The sequence below is a fragment of the Harpia harpyja genome, chromosome 22, assembly GCF_026419915.1.
Source record: "Harpia harpyja isolate bHarHar1 chromosome 22, bHarHar1 primary haplotype, whole genome shotgun sequence".
In the NCBI taxonomy this organism is placed as follows: domain Eukaryota; kingdom Metazoa; phylum Chordata; class Aves; order Accipitriformes; family Accipitridae; genus Harpia; species Harpia harpyja.
In genome coordinates this window covers 3,853,249-3,873,454 of record NC_068961.1, presented here as the reverse complement: position 1 = coordinate 3,873,454, position 20,206 = coordinate 3,853,249, and positions in this window count along the sequence as shown.

The following is a 20,206-nucleotide window of genomic DNA, read 5'->3' as shown; positions in this document are numbered from 1 at the left end:
GGGGCTGTGTTTTTATTTTGTGCTGAACAGAGTTGCTAATACAGAGATGTTTACAGCTTTTATGAAAGACAAAAAGGGCAGCTTTAATTTCCAGAGAAATATTTAATTCATCTGCAACTAAACTTCATATTTGAGTTTTGACGCGCCAACAACTGTTGGGTTTTCTGAGGCCGTTGAGGAGCTGTTCCAACTCCCCCTGAAGCCAGAAGGACGACACGTACCGACTTCCATGCCGACAACTTTGAACTGTGACCGGGTGGCTTATGGGCTGGTCCTGTGCCTTCCCTGGGTCACCAGCACCTTTTCTCACATGGTCAACTGGTACTGGGTCAGGACCTGGCCCTGGCCTGCCATGCGAAGAGAAAGCTTAGTGAAAGCACCTAATATGCACGTAGCATCAGCTGGTTTTTAACCGGTTTTCATTCTGTCAGCCTGTCACTGTCACAAATGTTGGCCTGTTTGAGAACTGGGGCAGAGCACTGTAAAACCAGCTGGGACATCTGGGCAGACCCTCCACAGTCAAGACCACTGCAAGTTTTCAGGCAAACTTGAACAAACCCCGATTATAACAGAACGATCGTTCCCCTCTCGTCACCACTGGTGACACCACAGCTGGAGCACTGGGTCCAGTTCTGTGCTCCCCAGTATGAGACACAGGGACATACTGGAGAGAGTCCAGTGAAGGGCCACGAAGATGATGAAGAGCCTGGAGCATCTCTCCTATGAGGAAAGGCTGAGAGAGCTGGGACTGTTCAACCTGGAGAAGAAAAGGCCGAGGGGGATCTTCTTAATGTATATAAATACCTGAAGGGAGGGTGCAAAGAAGATGGAGCCAGGCTCATTTCAGTGGTGCCCAGTGACAGGACCAGAGGCAATGGGCACAAAGTGAAACTCAGGAGGTTCCCTCTGAACATCAGGAAACACTTTTTCACTGTGAGGGTGACCGGGCACTGGCACAGGTTGCCCAGGGAACTTGTAGAATCTCCCTCCTTGGAGATATTCAAAAGCTGTCTGGACATGGTCCTGGGCAACTGGTTCTAAGTCACCCCGCTTGAGCAGGGGGGTTGGACCAGGTGATGTCCAGAGATCCCTTCCAACCTCAACCATACTATGATTCTACGAGTGAGAAACAAAAAAGTCATAGAACCTGAAAAACACGAGAAGCCCTCATAATGTACATTTATTTATACATGAGCGAATATGTTATGAGAATTGTCACAACGAGAGCGTAGCCTTAAAGAACATAAAAAATAAATCACAAAATCCTTGAGAGGAATGGGCTTTAAAAAAGTAATTGCCAGCAGCAGCCATGGCACCTCATATTTCACATGTAACATGTAAAACAATTTTGCATACCATCTCCATCCATTTACTCTGCCATTGCTCTGTTACATTATTTAAAAAATGCATTATTCTTCAAGGCTGGTTATAAGCTACATTTTTATTAAAATAAAGAATAAGATAAATACATAAATCTAGCTAATTGCACTAGTCCCTGATATGAAAATATTCACTTATCAACCTCTTCCTCGTCTCCTTTACCATTTCCCTACTTCTCCTCTAAGGTGCTACATCTCTTTTTTTTTTTTCATCTTGATGAACAAAAAGATTCTCTCGGGTCTCTGCGTGTGAGTGGAGATTGAAGAAGAGATGGAAAATGTTACACAGAGCTGTTCTGGGTCACAATAACTCCAAGAAATAACCTGCTGGGTAGAAGCCTACATATCCAGAAGTACACTGCACCAGCTTCCAAGACCTTTCCGTCCTTCTTCCATGCCCTCTCTCATTGAAGGATGTGGAGGACAAACTAATCTAATCCTCAGACTATAAATCTCCTCTGAGAGAAATTCAGTTTGAATTATAAGCATCATGCATACCGTAACAGTAAGAAGTAACAACATTTTAAGTATCGTACCCTGGAAATGTCCGATTTCCCATAATGCAGCTAATTGACTTGTTTTCCACATAACAAGGTAGTGGAAACAATATTGGAAGTGCTTGAAGCAAGTTTTATACAAAAGATGCAAAATGTGCTGGTTTTCAGTTGTGTGTCATTTCAACCCACACAGTAACCACTCGGTGGGACTAACTCAAGGACAAGGTGCAGCATCTCTCATTCATACAAACAGCTCCACTGAATTCCAGAAGATTACTTGGGTGAATCTAGATTAATGACACAAGAAACTTTCTAATTCCACAGATTACCTTCATCAAATAATTCAGCCATCCTATTTTTTTGCTGATGATGAACTATAACATGTATTTCTTTTTCTCTGCACACACGGACTTATTATGCACACACACATATATATATGCATACATACATATGCACATACACATCACTGGAATTACGCACTCGAAATCACAGCAGAATAAGCGTCCCTTTATTTTTCTTTTAATTGCCAGAGAAGCTTGACAGCATGCTTCTATTTTTCTCTCCCCGAAGATCTCACAGAGCTTTTAAACCGAGTGAAGTCTTGAATATGCACCCTATTTAAATAAGAATGGAGGTGACTATACTCTTTGGTGGTAGCGGTGCCTCCAAAGACAAATGTTTTCTCCTATTACCATTTCTGTCGCGGAAAGCCGTGCTCCCGGCCTCGCACTCCGGCTGGGAGTCCGCTGAGCCCGTTTCAGCCGGGCTGGCAGGGGTCACGCTCCCCACGGGAGAAGGTCAGGACCGTGGCCTGGGAGCAGCGGGCAGGGGGGCCGGAGGGTGACCCCCCACACCACGCATTGTGCTCGGAGGCTGGAAGTCAGCCTGGCTTATGCGGGATCATGCGGCGAACCAGCCCGACGCGTCTGACAGCCGGAGGTCACTTTCCAGCGTGGGGATCCTTTCATACGGGCGAAGCTTTTTTTTTTCCTGCGTGTTTCTACCATTTGAATAGCGACCGCGACAGCAAGAACGGCTCACAGGCGACGTTTCGGGGTACCGATGGACACGTTTTCAAAGAGCATTGGGAGGGGAGAAATAATTGTAGGCGCCTTGCCATTAACACGAAACTAAATCTCACGGTACGTGATGATGTTCTTTATAAATAAGCAGCGTGTGGCAGTGGGAAGAATATTGTGGAGAGAGAGACTATGTATTAATACACCATTTTGAAGATGCACTCCACCTCTGTTACTATTGTGTGCTTCCACTGTGACCTTGGCTAATCCTGAGCTCACTGTTCTTTCCTTACCTGTCCTTATAATAGAGATATTGTTCCCTCAAAAGATAAGCATTGTTAGGAAAAAGCCATTAAACTTTATGAGATACCCAGCTATGCTGTGGGGGAGTATCATAAAAAAGCCTTTAAGTCTATAAATAAAAGATATATATGAGCAAAGATTACCCTACAAGGTCTATAGCTCACAGTTATACCTTGATATTTTTATTTTTTGTTGTTTTTGAATTATTTAAAGAAAATAATCATGAAGCTACCAGCCCTATTATTGGTATTATAAGAAATATATTGCTGGGTAGAGCTGTTCCCAGTCTTTAGAATAATTTAGCATTTTTATTGTCCCACCAGGGAAGTTAATAGTAACTTTCAAAAATTATTTATACACTACTAGTCAAGGAAGGTATCAAAAAAGCTGTTCATTGGTGTGTTCCTTTTACTGCTGATCTATTCACAGAACGAACAGAAATAACCATCAATCAGAAGAGAGATTTATAGTACGTAGAAATTATCTAGTCATTTTGCCTATACAGAATTTCATTTTTAAAGGACTCACTCACAATTTAATAAGACATTCAAATCACATTCAACAAATCATACTGTCTCCAGTACCAGAGAACAAGGTGATGTGTTGAGCACCCAAGAGCTGTAGTGATAGAGCAAACCGGCGTTGCGCAAGTCCTCGCAACGTGCCCGATGCCCAAGAGCCAGATGTGCCGGTATAGTTTCTGCACATAGGCTGGCCCAGTACTGCCAGCTTCTTGACAAACATCACGCACCTTTTGTAGTGCTACGAAGGAAGGAGTGAACAGACACGCGCTCTAAACCCGTGCCTGAGAGCCAACAGAAAAATCTCAGCTATGGGAAAACCAGCTGGAAGCTGCCTTGGTGCATTCAGTGGGGACAGCATCATATTCTGGGCCAAAGCAGGCATACGCTGCATTCACCAAAGCTGCTCCTGCCGGCGTGGACATCCCACAGCAGCCTTAGATCCTCGGTTGCTGCAGTCCTAGAGTTCAACCGGTTGCTGATCTGCACTGTGAAAATCCGCAGGGCTCATAGTTACCTGGTGTAGGAGTACGTTGCTATTTCTGATTCCTACGCCAATTAGCTCCAGACCTTCTTAGCCTTCGACCCCCAATGTATACCCAACTTCGGCGAGAAAAAAAAATTAGACTACTTTTTCCCTTTCTTCCCCCTTCCCATTGTCCCTTAAGAGCCAACACCTCCACGGGCATAGAGTATGTGTTAGGTCAAAATTTCCAGTGAGTAGACCTTTTAAAGTTATACGCTGCAGCAGGGATTTGGGTTAAATACAGTAGGACTGTAAATCCTTAGATCCTCAGTTTTAGGCTGTGAAAGACAGTCATCTATTATGCTGGTACAATGCCTAGAATAATGTACTTTTCAAGTACAATATAATATAAAAATAACAGTGTATAATGCAGTATAATACTATGAATAATAAAATGAAGCACTAAAATTAGAGCCAAAATTGACATTTAAGTGGGTAATAGAAAGAGGTAGATATGGGTATACACCCTCCCCTTTTGCAAAAAAGCACTGTGAGAACAGACATGTACCTACTACTCCTATTAGATTTGTGTCACTGACAGTGACTACAGAGAAAAAAAGGGGCAGTAAATTCCATCCGTACTCTCAGCAGATATATTAAATGATATTATATGAAGCGTGGATGATGTGGCGCGGTGACAGGGAAATCAGTCTGCAATGTCCGCTTTTCCCAAAGCCTTGGCAGTCACTCAGATGGAAAAAAAATTTACCCTTTCCAACTAGGACAGATCATCTATGTGCAAATAGTGGCTCTGGTGCATAGCAATAGTCAGAATTTGGGACATTAAATACTTTTCATGAGGAAATTATCGTTCCAAAAGATTTATTCAAAAAGATACCCAGCTTGGAGTTTTCAACCTGACTCTCCTCATCTGAAGTCACTGTCAAGGAACAGTAAGGACAAGCTATTTTGGGGGTGAATATTGGTGGTTTTTCCCCTTCTGGGGAACAGGCTTAAAATACTTTTTTTTTTTTTTTAATCCCTGAAAATTTTAAGGGGATGGGAAAATTGTCTCCTGCCCAGCTCTCATGGTGAGTGGCTGGCAAATGATAGCAAGACACCAAATGGTTGTAGATGCACCAGATACTTTAAGCACCACTAAAGAGAGTTCTTCTGGACTCCAGGACAGACTTCTGGCACTAACGGAGTTAGGAGACTATCAGGGAACACACCCAATTAACAGGCAGATTAATTAATCACGCTGTAATTAACATACACGCGTAATGATCTGTGCTTCACTGTCTTTAGAGATAAATATTCAGATACAAGAAGACGCAGCAGATCCCTGAGCTGTCCTACTGAGATACTGGTACTTAACAAAAAATAAAACCAAAGGCACCGTCACACCTTTCTGAAAATACAAATATGCGCTTCTACAGTAAAGCTATTTTTAGGAGGAGCATTACCTAACACTTTTCACTAGCAGCACAATTCAGTGGAAAATCGTTACATGTAAAAGGAAACACATCTTCTAAAGAAAGACGTATGGATTCAACCTCAAGAAATGTATTTCCACCCTCCAGTCATCTTGCCTTCTAAAATCCATTACTTTAAGTATAATTTATATACGTCCCACCACATTACTGAAGTTAATGGTTAGGATAAGCATTTTCATATCATTGTGTAATAGAACAATATTTTCAAAGTTGTATTTTATCATTTTTTCCCCCGATGGTGTTATCAGACACAAAAGATTCCAGTTTGAATGAAAGATCAAGAAGTAGATGAAACTTAAAAAATAAACATATAACAAATCTGCAATTGTCAGCTTTTCTAAGTCACACACACATAAATTGAATTTTTATAGACATGAGAGAAGCTATGTTAGCTGAAGGGATTTTGTAAGCTTACTTAAATAAGGTGCTTTATATCATCAGTGAGGATCCAACAAAAATATGTACTTTAAAATAATAATAATAAAAAAACCTTAAAAGAACTGCTTTTTCATGTAGTTTTGTAGCTTATAACTAAGCAAGCGGTTGGTCTAGATTACTTTCAAAAGTCCCTTCCCACCTGAACTGTCCTATGACCCTATGAACTAAGTTTAAAACCTCTGAAAAGAATGAACTACTGAACTACTAATTTGATTACTAGGGTTATATGTAATTAAAAAAAAAAAAAAAAAGGCAGAGCAATTTCAACAGCAGCAAGGTATAACACTGGTCCTACAGCAGTCTTCAAAATGCTGCGGCTCCCAGATAACCGGGCAAATCACGCCGGCAGCAGGAGCTCGGTGCGCCGACGGTGAGCTTCCCAGGGATTATTACAACGGCCTCTTCACAGCCAACCCTTCTGCCACAGTAAAAGGCCACACAGCCATCCCAATTTTTTCAAAAAAACAGTATAATTGGAGGAGGGATAGAGACCCATTTGCAAACTGTGTGATCAGGACACGTTACTGCAGGTCTGGAGGGGACCCAATGTGACTTGCAGAACAGATTTCTTAATGTAAGCAGGATTTTATATGATTGAACTAGACAGGTCTGTTTTCACTTAAAGGTGGAAAATTAATATCTAAGAATAGGAATTAATAAACTAATTTACTAATAACCACAAAACCTTCCCACTGAATGAGAAAAAGCTTTATAGTTATGAAATAATAGTTTCCTGTTTGAATAATCCAAGTCTATATAAAGGAGTTTAATGAAGACTGAAGCTAAAATGCAGTAGCTTTTTGTCTGCAAATGTTATACTAGAAAGCTTTCTTGAAGAGGTTTTTCTATACATGGCACTGAAAAAGCAGGAAAGTGAGGTTTTAATCAGGAAGGCTTCTTCCAGCTTTATGTGAGCTTATCTTCTCAGAGTTTCTCTCCTACACTCAGTTAAAATGTAAGGTATGACAAAACCCAAAGAATTAAAAATTGTTAACAGAATCATATCAGTCCTTGTTTGATCCTTGTGTGTGCGTGTAATAAAACAACGTGATGCTATAATTACAGCAGGTTTTGTTAAACTAAACAAAAGTTGAATAAAACACAACAGGACAAGCGGGCACAGAGACTCTATTGAACCGCTGTCCTGCACAATTTACATTCTTCTCTAATCCCCACTGCGGGTTCTATACTTTGCATCAATGCCTTATCTGAATCATATTTTGCTTTTCTGCTCCTTTTCTCCTCCTTCTGCTATATTAAAAATAGCAGAAAAGTGAGAGTTAGGAGATATATCAGGGGTATGCTGGAGATTTGGGGATACAGAATGATCTCTGACAAATTTGCTCGTAACAGATGAAAGGTGCAGTTCAAATGAATTATGGAGGTCATTTCCTCACAAGCACATTTAGTGTGTTTTCCACATCTCACATTAATCCACCACATATTATTTAAGGGGAATTATTTTTATCACGTTTATCTGAGCATGGTGACAAATTACATCTAATGTTTTGCATTCAACTCCTCGCTTTAAACAGCATTTTCGTGTGACTTTAGAGGACACACATACATCACAGAAAATAATTAACCAATTCACTGCTCTCCAGAGAATGAGATGCTAAAAGTACGTGCATGCTACACTGCCCTGGGTATGAAGTCTGCAAGTCCTCCCACTCTCTTAATTACTGGACACTACCTGCCTAAAGCAGTGAGCATATCACAGAAAGAGCTCTGATTATATACTCGGTACTAATGACTTAAAAATATGCTGCACTCCTGTCTAAAAGTTGCAGTCAGAACAGAAGCACCATTTTGCTGAATCTTAAGAAATATATGCAGAGAGCAGAATCCCTGCCCCACGCTGTAACATCACGCATGTACATTATGGTTAAAAATATGATAAACAAGATAGGAAAAATGAAGAGAAGTATGATTTTTCTAAGCAGATTAAGATGTCTCTTTTAGTACCAAGTGTCAAGGACCTCCCTCTACCCCCAACACCGTAGCCAGCTTTCATTTACTTCCTGGGAGTTGGGAGAACAGTGATTCTGTACTTAATTTTTATAAACACGTGATTTCAGATATACTATTTTGTGGCTGCATTACAAATGTTAAGCATCTGTATCTCCACTCCATTCACAAATGCAGCCAGGTCCTCAAATGTGTTCATATATGAAAGACTGCCGTCCTTTACAGTTCACACTTCAAGGCAAGCTTTTAGCATGTGAATGTAAATGACCCAATAGGAAGGAAAGGAAAAATATGTTTTACATAATAGCAGCTCAGAAAAGAAGGACCATATCTCTGATCATGAAATTCAAAGTAGATATCTGGCAGTCTTGACTTGGGATCCTACCTGTAACATTCCCTAGTTTGCTGACACTGTATACGCTGCTGTACTTGTCAGAGCAGCATTCCATAGGCACTGAGAAGAGAGAACGTTGCAGAACAGCAAAGCACCGTTACTATTGCTCCAATTTTACAGCAAATTCCAGGTATTTACAGAGCACAGCACTCCAAAAAAGAACATGCAAGACCTGAAAACAGTGCTGAAATACAAAACTAAGGGATACCTGCATATTTCTTAAACCCCTCCTGAGTACTTCAATGCTTAACTGCAAAGGAAGACTGTCAACTCCTTTAAGTTCCTAATTATCCTTCCACAGATGAACTATACACTGAGAGCAGACTCTAACAATGCTTCTGAAAATTTTGACAGTATTTATGTATTAAAAATATTTCATGTAGTTTAGGACTTTAAGAACTTCAATAGAAAAACACCTGTTAGTATCTAGAAAGATAATAGTATTGAAGCACTTTCCTCCTGGTATTTCACTGAGAGGTGGAAGACATACTTTTAATAAGATAACTATAATAGCCCAGAAGTAGTTCCTTTAAAAAAAAAACAAAACAAAAAACCACACACAAACCAACAAAACCGAACAAAACAATTCATTTAAAAATGAAAATCTGTTTAGCCTATTGAGCTCTCTTTCACAGCTTTTGTTGCCTACATGAGCAAGGACTCATTAAAAATCCAAATGGTAGCTGGTATCTGAAGGACCTCGTCATACTCAAATACTTCCACACCTTTTAAAAATGCACATCCTTATCACTGTTAAAATGAAACAGCAATCATGGGATCAGACACATCCTGGACAGACAATTGTGAAACATAACTGTAGTCATCGCTAAAAAAAGCCCCAAACAACTGAAGGAAGTTAAAATACTGTCTCTTAATATTCAAAGATTGTTCATCTGAGACATTAATCTGAAGTATCATATGATACCATGCAAACCAAACCAAAACCTGCAGATTCTTAAAAAAAAAAAACAAAAAAAACCAAAAAACCCAAAAACCAAAACCAAACCACCCCCCCCACAAAACCAAAAAACCCCTATGCAATAATCCAATAATCAAGGATACAAGCCAGGACAAAATTGGATTTTCTGAGAAGGAAAACGTTTGTGGTCAAGGCACATGATTTGCAGCCAGGAGATCTGACTTTTATTCCCAGAATTGCCACAGACTCCTCGCCTCTCTCAAAAACGCCTTTCCAAAGCTGTAAATGCAGAAACAAATTAGAAAAAAAAGACGATAATGAAAAATACAAGGTTATGTTAACCTAAATTCTTTGGTGCTCCAGATACCATTGTGGATACTGGGTTAAAATAGTTCCCTGGCAGTCGTGGCTTTCTGTATTACTGTCGTCTAATGCATTGCATCTGAACTTGCTGGCTTTGTGCCACAAGCCCCTATACATGTAGCAGGTACCCCAAACCCACAGACATAAGGAGCGTGTCAATATGCAGACAGATACATGGAGAAAAAGCCAGCAATGACAGTAGGTACTTGAAATTGTAAGTAAAAATGTTCATTTCTCATCATCACTAAAGTTGGATGAAATCCGATTTTACACATCTGTGCAGCAAATCAGGCATAGCAATAACTCCAGACTATCTGCCACAACCCAGGTGTGAGACTAGCTACTGTGGGAAAGCCTGCTCTCCGATTTTGACCAGGAATCCTGTTTCAGCCTTGGTTTTTCCAAATTAAAACTTTTGTTAAACTAATACGTTTTAGCAAGTTATAGTTTCACCAGTAGGCATTCACCACTGAAAATGCTTCTCTTTGAAAAAGCCCCGGCTGCCAACAGGTATGAGGCGAGAGCTGAACTCCCGGAGAGTCAAGGCTATCTACAAATGACATTTGTTCTAAATTTTTAAGTACTAAATGGGTTAGCACATGCTTGTGTGAACCTGCATCTTGTGGAGAAAATACAAAATGTTTAGTGCCAAACGTGATGTCAAGCCCCCAGTGGGGAAGTAAATCTTCTAAAGCATTCACTGATCTGCTAGATGACCTCTTATTCACATAATCTTAGAAATCTTTCTAATTTTCAAAGCAGTGCTGGAAGTTATTAACTTTCATTTCTTGAGCCTTTAAAAACTAAACTTTGCTAAAATTCTAATGGAATCATTTGCAGTTATGATAAATAGTCTCTTCCTTTAATCTACTGAATTTCCTTTCTCTCTTTTTTTTGGCTGAGCCGAGAGTGTCGTTTGGAAGATATATTCTTTTCAGTGTTTTCACCATGCACCAGTAAGAGTTGCCAAAAAGAGAAACACAAAGAAAGAGAATGCTGCTCCTCTCCAGCTCCCCAGCTGTCAGGACAATAAGTTTAGGATTACAGGGGTAAGTACTGTATCTTATTCAAGAACCAAAGTCGCTTTTGTAACCACTTCAGAAAAAAATTCTGCATAGGAATGCATTCAACAGCATTTTTGAGCTTGGGTTTCAGTAAAATTAATTAATAAATAGTCTCCATTTTAGAGATCAAACAATTGCAGTGAAAATGTAAGTCCTGCCTGCACTAAAATGAAATATGCACAAGTGATTCTTGATTTTCAGGACTGTATTTCAATGAGCTGTTCAGCTTCATTGTAAGGGCAGCGCACAGATAGGAGCGAACCACCACTTGTCTGAAGATAAACAGGAAGGGGCTGTGGTGTTAGAGTTTATCGGACTTTGAAAATTAGGTAGAATAAACATCTTCTGTGGTGGGTTAAAGAGATGCCAGCTGGGCAAGATTCCCTTGGCCAAGAGAAAATCAAAAGTAAGAATTATGGAAAGTAGTCAATCTTCCTAAAAAAAAAAAAAAAAAAAGGCATAAATGTCTGCAGATATAACACTGCGCTTAATGAGAAGAAAAAAGTTGCCGTAATGCCAAAATTTCCAGTGTTGTCTTCTGTCACGTGGACTGTTCTTATTCAGAGCGTGCACTGCTCTGAAATGATCTAATTAAAGCAAGAAAGATAACAATCCCATAAAACTGTCACAGAAAGGATTAGGAGAAAGAAAGGAAAATATTTTATTCTCTCTAAATGTCTCGAATAACTACAAATTAAAGATATGTTTCACTGAAACAGCCACGAGTGACCAGAGTATCATGTTGGTCGAAGCCCGTGTTTCTTATGCTTCAAAGAACCAAACTTATTGAAACATGGAAAAGGTGAGTTCACCATCAGATCATCATTTCACTTTAAATCAAGTGAAGGGGAATACGTCTGGCACAAATAATCCTGATTTATGAGCATTATAGTGTCTGTGCACATTTTATCTGAAAACTGAAAGCCATGTGACACCTTGCACTGAACAAGAGATTCCTCAAAGTTTACTTTTTGTACAAAAATACTGAGGAAAAACAACAAAACAGTGCAACTGTCTGCAATTCCCAAACATATTCACTAAACCATTTCTGCCAATCTCTTCTGATTATTAGCAGTAAGCTGATACCTGATACTAATTAACTGAAATGATATTCTGGTATTATCATGACCAACAACTTTGCTCTTGGCCGTTGTTCAGGCAACATGTTGGATGCCTATATTTCTGAAAACCTTTTCCAACCTGAATACTTCCTTTTCAGAATGAAACCAACTGCAGCTCCCAGAGCTAGTAAAAGATCTGTGGCCACTTAATGCTCACAATTTCAAAGGTTTAAACACAGTTTAAAGAGAAGCTTTTCCTTTCTACTCCCTAGATCATTCTCCAGAAATGTTTTCTTTATACTGTCAGTTAATAAACGGTTCTTAAGAATATTTGGAGAAAATATTCACAACAAAGCGTGCATAAAGAATAGAAGCAGTTTCATTTTAGCAACATTTCTGAGATCGTTATAGGTTGACTACAGAAAGTTGGATTTCAGCAAATCTACAGAAAGCATGCAGGGCTGAGCAGTTTAAAGCTGACAATGCACAGAAGCAGTTTGGCTGGTCATGCAAGGTCATCTTGTATTTTACCAGCTGGTCACTATAGCAATGCAAAAGCAAGTAGCATCACTGCTTAAATGTATTTTCTTTCTATACACTGTTCACTATCTTCTAAAAAAAAATATGAAAATATTTTTCACAGTTTGAGGTGCCTGATGCCTTCCCAGCTGTAATCACAGAGCAACGCAAGACTCAACATTTCAGTGCACCAATTGTGCCAAACAGAAGCATCGTGGTTTTCAGCCACTGCTACAAATCTTTTGGATGGACGTTTTTGGTGCTTCATCATGCGGATACAAAGAAAAATCACTATGTTCAATTTTATCCTAAATTCTTTCATGACAGGAAGCGTTGCCCGTATATTCTTGGTAGAATTTCGGATGTCAACTTCAGAGCAGGGCCCAGCTGTCTCCCAGAGACAGGAACAAGAGTTTTATCATTCGCTTTCCTGGAATCAAAAATAAGACCAAGAATTGGGCAAAACAAGACAGGGTTATAAGACATTTTATCTGTCAAGTTTTGATGTCTGGATTCTGGGCTTCAGCTTAGCTGAAATCCTAGTGAATTGAGGGACACGTGTGCCAACTAAATGTTTCTCGTTTAGTATTCCTTTCTATTCCAAAGCACACAACCAACTGTCACAGATGTTAAAAATTTCTAAAATTTCATGCGCTTCATGCTCATCTGAATTCTTTCTTGTGGAAGATCCCAGACACATTATTTAACATTTTTGGGTTTGCTCTGCAGGAAATACAGACATAAAACAAAGATTTTTTTTAAACATCTGTGCCTCTCCTGAGGCTTTACATGTTATTTACTGATTTCCTGAGCCACTAGCTTTGTTTCCTCATTGTAAATTAAACACCAGTTGATATTTAGTCAAAGAACTTTCTCTTGTAATTATTTTGCCTTTTTTCTTTTTCTTCCATTGCTTAAACATTGTATGTCTAGTTGCTTTAGTTAAACTGGAATGCTGCTCCAAATGGACAGGATACACATTCAGTCCTGAAGCCTGCTCCAGGTCAGAATGAAGTAAATGGAAATCTTAACGGAAACTTCTGTGGCAGCTGGATGGAGCCTGTGATATGCACACTAATGGCTTTCTTCAAGTAGTGCCAAGGACAATTAATTGTAAGTTTCAGATTTGGTTATTTTTAGATTATTCATAACATTGCATTATTTTGAAAGCTTATATACAATAAGATATACTAAGAAACCAGAGAAATTATGGTTCAATAGTAAAGGCATGTGTATGGGATCAGTCCCTCCCTCTACCACAGACTGTCAGTGTGGCATTAGGCAACTTGCTTTAGTCCAGTGTCACAGTCTATACCTTGTGCAAATACAAGGGGGCGAAGGGGAAATCATCATTTCATTGGAGATGTAGCAATGAAAGCACCATCCAACTGATACCCTGCAGATACTATTACAGTATTCACATGTTCTTTTGTGCATAAAAAAAGCGCAAAAGCCTCAAGATAAACATTATGCAGAAAATAAAACCTCAGAAATTAATTGTCAGCAACACCCTGTGCTGTAGTAACCTCCAAGCACCCACTGGAATGATGGGCAATGATCAATGTGACTCACTCAGGAATAATTTTAAATTTCATTAATCTTTGCATATTAATGTATACCTAATAGTTGGAAACTAATGCTGTCAGCTATATAAGTTGCTAGCAAGAAATACAACCAGAAGCTGAAATAAAGGGAAACATCAGACAAATGTACTGAAGGAGAGAGAGGTGTGGTACACCAGTTGCTGTCATTGGCACCATCTGTGAAATACCAGCCTTTCAGCAGCGTGGGAAGAATAAGAGCATCAGGAGCAGCAAAGGAAAAATCAGTTTGGTTGAATACTGCATTATTCCATTTGATGAAAAAAGGTACAGACTTTCAAGTGGGGACCTTTGCCATTGGGCAAGGATAGACCTTTAAATCTAATTTTTCAGTTACTTTGCTCTTCCAGGAGGAAAGCAAGAAGGGAAGAATGAGAAAACCTATGAATAGTCAAGCATAAGTGCAGCTGATCCTCTGGAAAAGTATGTGAAAAATGTAGCAAGAAATCCTTGGCCCAGCAGCTCTTTCACAATCTCCCAGAAAGCAAAGAGGCTGAACTGCAAAAGCTGTTCAGTACTCAGATGTCAGGAGAAAGAAGGGAAAGCAGAATGTCTTTCTGTTATCCTGTAGTCAATAAGCAGTATAAGCAGTTTTCTTTGAGATGTAAGTGGAATTTACAGTAGCCTAAGCCTTCCTTTGTGAGTCCAGCCCTTCAATCCACTAAAACATCCTTGCACTTTAGCCCTGTTGGCATTTTCAGTTGAGGAGCCAACCACTGAAGTACTTACCGAGTTGAGGTTTTTCTCAAAGGAAAGAATTTCAAGTGAAAGATGTTTCAAGTTCAAAGAAAAATGAGAAGCACTTAATTTGTCTACTTAGAAGTACTTTTGGAACTCTACAAACAGGGATTCCCCAGAGAACCACCCTGCAACTACTTAGATGTCCTGAGGACGTCTGAAGCCTCTGCTCCTCTAAGAACAGCGCAGATAATACCAAACCTATGCCTGTCCTCCCTGTTACCATTTGTGAAGCCAGATTTATGAGATTTGGAGCTGGTCTGAGTCATTTTTTATACATTTCTATAGCCCTATAATGCTATCCTAGCTCACAACTTTCACTCTCAAATGTATTTTTTCCTAGGGAAGATGAATATTAAAACCTGAAGATCTTCACCTGTATGATGCGTGGAAGAAGCTGAAATCCCATCCTGCTTTATTATACATTTTAAACTAGGTAGAGACCAGACCTATAATGTTTAAAATGACTCCATGCGGACTATAGTTTTTCAACTAGAAATACACATACCTGTATCAGTTAAATATGTATTTTCATTCTGGAGGTTTTTTTACGTATTTACAAGCCTCACTAGCTCTCTACTTTCTCTACCTCTGGCCACAGTTTTCAAACCATCTGCAAATTTCTCCTTTCAATGACTTGTCAGTGCTTGCCCACTTGTTCAAAAAATCAGCAGAACAGGCTCCTAGGTCAACAACTAACAATGGCAACTTCTGTTTTCTACAATTCCCAACCCTATCTTGCATTCCTAAAATACAATGGGGATTTTAGATACTCAAATCTTCTTACTTGCCAAAGCAGAATAAAAAAGCAACATGCTGTCAGCATGTTTTTCTCTCTGTTTGAACTTAGCGATTCAATCGCTTTCAGGAAATTCCCCGAAGTGATGAGCTTAAAAATGGGGGTTTGATTCTATTGTTTCCCCCTTCCAGATTATTTTAACGGAGCAGAGACGTTATTCGTATTAACATATTAATTTTCAGGTTAAGAGCAAGTGGGATTTTCTCGGACGAGCGTTGTGTTTTGGCAGCAATTAAAAACCTGGTCACTGGCGATGATTTCTCAGGGATTTCATTCTGCCCCATCCATGTCCCCGCGCACAGGCAGATGCCCACGTTAACCCCAGCCCCGCTGTATCTCCCTGCTGCTGCCGCAGGCAGGGAAGGGATCCCCGTGCCGGAGCCGGCTAAGAGTTGCGTGGGCAGGAGCAGGCAGCAGCCTCTTGACCCTTTGCCGGGGCAGAAGCATGGGTCCCTCTCCTCTGCCCAATGCGTTCTCCTCATAAATCTATAGAAATGAATCCCCTCGGAGGGCTGCACCTTTCTGCCAAGCTTGGTTGAAGCAGGCCGTCAGGTTTCGAAGCTGTCGCAGGGAAAATGGCAAAGAGCGCGATCAGACGCACAACGTTTAATGAGGAAACCAGGCTAAAAACCATCTTCGGATCCTCCCAAGGATGAAAGGGGAGAAACAGAAAAACAACAGAAGGCCAAGCCCTTGCCCTGGCTTTGGCAGGCACAAAGCCCCGAGTCCTTATTTTCACGGGAAACTGGTGAAGCACGAGGAATGCAACATGGGTCAAATGAGTTAGGAGCAAATCCCAACAAAGGCGATGTCTCTCTAAGTACTTCACAACCTGCTCAGAAACTTCAGCTACTGCAGCGATACCAATAAAGCTTTCTGCAAAACTCCTCTTCCCACCCTTCTGCTTTTTTCCAGATAACAAGAGAAACCTAAAAAGTTCTCCCAGCTGAAAGGAGAACACTGACACTGTAATGGAGCGCGTAGGTACCCCACGTTACGTTTCGGTTCCTGAGCATCTCGCACTTAATTTTGGTATTAAATGGGATGCGGTCAGGAGGAATCTTCCTCCTTTGAAAACATCACCGTGACTGATGACAAAGCTGGAGAAGATAAACATTGCAAAATGCTGTCAGGGGAGATGTAGGAGATACATATTAACTTTGATGTAAGCCTTTTATGGCATACATAAAAATAAATGATCTTAAAAGTTAATACCAATCACTGAGCACATATATGTGAAATCACAAGAGCCATCAGCGAGTTATAGATCAGCATCTGAGTAACAGGACCCATGCGCTACAGCTTTGGATAAATCACATTTACATAATCCAGCTGTGCTTCTCTGCACATATCTCTGCAAAACATCATTTCATTATCAAGACTGTTTCTCCGTGTGAAACGTAAATCTTGCAGTAGGGGCCTGCTGAGATGCAGGGCTGAGTGCAATGTGACTCCACCACGCTAATTAACAAACAGGCAGGCTCAATCTCAAAGTAAATGTCGATCCTTGCGATTAGAGAAATTGCTGCACTGGCATTTTCTTTACTACCTAAAGAAAGCAACTTCAGAGTCATTCTTTTCTTTACATGCCAATCTACAGCACACTCTCTGGGCCTAGGCTACTATTCAAGTTTGTCCCCCTTCTTATTCGCTCTATCATTACCCCGATTTCCTCATTTTCTCTTTTTTAAAAGAAAAATGTTATACGGTAACACTATAGGAGGTGTATACCTATACAGGTATAACAGGTATATAACATTATCAGGATGTATAATTTAACACAACTTTTCTTGAAAATAATAAAATTAAGCATAAGACAAATGAAGACATTGAGACATAAGATCACTAGAAAGCAATCATATTGCAACAAATGCAGGCATGGGAAGGAGAACAGAATAAGCTGGAGCTCTCTGTAGCACGTGTCAGGGAAAAGACACGGCCTAGTACTTAACAAAGTAAACCACTATTATTATCCATCCCATGAGTGATTTAGAAGGGTAATTTTCTTGCAGTTCAAGGAATGGAAGCACATAGTTTTGAAACCACCAGCTTGCTTCCCCCCACCCCACCGTCTGAAAGCATTTTCCACAAAAATTTTGTTACCAAACCTTTCAAACAAAGCATCTGCAACCCAAGATGCTTGCTCTTTCTCTTCCCAGGACAGAGAGAACCAAGGCCAGCACAATCTGTTTCATCTCTGTAGGTAGATGTGTCGGGACCCACTGCCTCCAACTCCCCTCCCAGGTGCTTTCCACACCAGTCCCATCACTACATTTGTGGCAGGATCCCCATTTCCATCAAGTTCCTACAGACACAGTGGGTCAGGCGCAGGAGCCATCACTTAGCATTGGTGCAAATTACTTCTGATAAACAGAAAAGATTGGCATTTGGTTTTGCCTGTAGCTCTTAGGATCATAGGCACCAATTCTCTTCCCCACACACATAAAGATTTCCAGTGGAAGGCAAGCCAGGCATGTAGGCATGGAGGGAGGTCCTGGCACTGCCCTGGCCAGCATCACTGGGGCCGAAAACCACGAGTCAGACCTTAAAGTGCAGCCTTGGGGTCTGATCGTTACCGTGACTGAAAGGGGCTCCAGTCACGCAGAATTTCTTCAAATGCTTTTCTCTAGTCAGGAACAGATGAACATCTTATGGGATGTGCCTTTGATTCAGTGCCTTGTATAAAGTCACTTTAAGACTGACTCATATAGATATTTGTTCCAAGTAGAGTACCAAACTCTGATTTTTTTTCCTCCTGAAGATTTGCTCCATTCTTGTTTTAAAGCCAAACCATTCTTCATGTATACTTTGTAAGTTGTATACCAAAATGGGAAACTCAAAGCAGGACAGGACCATTTTCACCGATCAGATATTGGATTTTAAGGCTTCAGACCCGTCTAGCATTTGCATGCTTCCTTGGTAGGTGAAGAGAAGTAGAAAGAAATCTCTACACAAGCTTCTCTCCAAAACTCCTGTGCCGTATTTCCCCTTCCGTGTTGAAATTTGCTCCCACTCAAACCACACAATCTCACGCTCTTAGCTTTCTTTACTATTTATGAATGTCAGTCTCCTTCAGCCATGAAACTTTATTCACCCAAAAGACTCCTTAAACCGCACTTCACCTGACAGACTTTTCAAGGACGGTCTTCAAACCTCTCTCTTAAAAGGCTCACATTTGGATTACATTGCATTTGCTGGGTAAGGATCTGTATCTTCTCAACTTTTTGCCTCTGAGGAAGGGAAAGAGCTCAACAGATGAGCACTTATTTCACATTCAATGATAAAATTGGTTACACATACAGAAAAAAACCGTAGGTCATAACATGCTAGGTACAGTAGCAGCAGCTCTAATTAGAGGAGTGATGATTCACTCAAAATCTGCGTGACAAATAGCTACCAGAAAGAGAAACATTCTAAATGTGATGATGTGCATGACAGTGTCACGATAGTTTCCATCTCAGTTCCTGCTTGGTTTCAGCCAGCCAGAAGTAAGTTTTTTCCTGAAGTAAACATACTCCCTTCCTCTCTACTCCCAACATATTAAGACGATATCCAGTTCATGGGCAAAAGAAATAAGCACTTTCCTTCTATTCTAATTAACCGGTATTGCTATGTCTTGAAGACTCTTCTTGTCAAAACATGTGTAACTTGTAGCAGTTTGCTATTAGTAATGATGTTAACAATGACCTGTCAAATTAACTAAAAACAAGTGAATTAGGATTGCTTGTGATAGACAGAAAGCCTGATGGGAATATCAAAACTAACAGAATAGTTTCAACTCTGGTGGTCTCCTAGGATTATATACGACATATTCTGAAAGGTCAGAAACAGTTAATCAGCTTAACATAGAAGAGTCGACAAGAATTATCACTTCAGAAAGATTTCTACACAATATACATGACTTGGTTTCTTTAAAAAGAAAAAAAATAAAAGCACTTATGAAAAATCTCTTTGGTGCATTCTTGACATATTCTGTTACAATCATATGTTCCCCACTGCAGACCTGTCTAGACATAAAAATATATCTGAAGTTTACGAGAACCATGATTCATTGCACCAATTCACCACCGCACCAGAGTAACTCTTTTATGTTCCTTAATTAAATGAATAGAAGATTTTGATTGATAAAAGTATTTCTTGATCCTGGGGTTTTCTTTAGGAATGAAAGGTTTTCCAGTACACATTGCCACCAAAAGGCAAATAAAATCTCCAATAAGAGAAACATCCAATGGCAGCTTTAAGAGTACACACACAAATCTGTGTTTATCTGAATTGAAAACTCAGTTGTTTTGAAAGCATAGCCCCTAATCTCCCGCCTGGAAGGACAGCTCCTCTTTGTCCATCCTTGTTTCAAATACAGATATATAACCAAAAAACCCCTCACCAAACAAAACAAAACACCCCCCCCCCCCCCCCAAAAAGTATATACATTAAAATCTACATCAGTGAAAGAGGTTACACATTTTCTACATAAATGTAATACTGCCAAACCTGCAGATTTTAATTATGTATTTTCTTAAAGCCAAATTTCATATCAAAATATATTGGCATGGTAGTACCAACAATACTATAAGCTGGCAGGATTCTATTAATACATTTATTATTAAATTAAGAAATACAAATTTATCTCCATTTTCAATACATGCAATAGATTTAGAAGG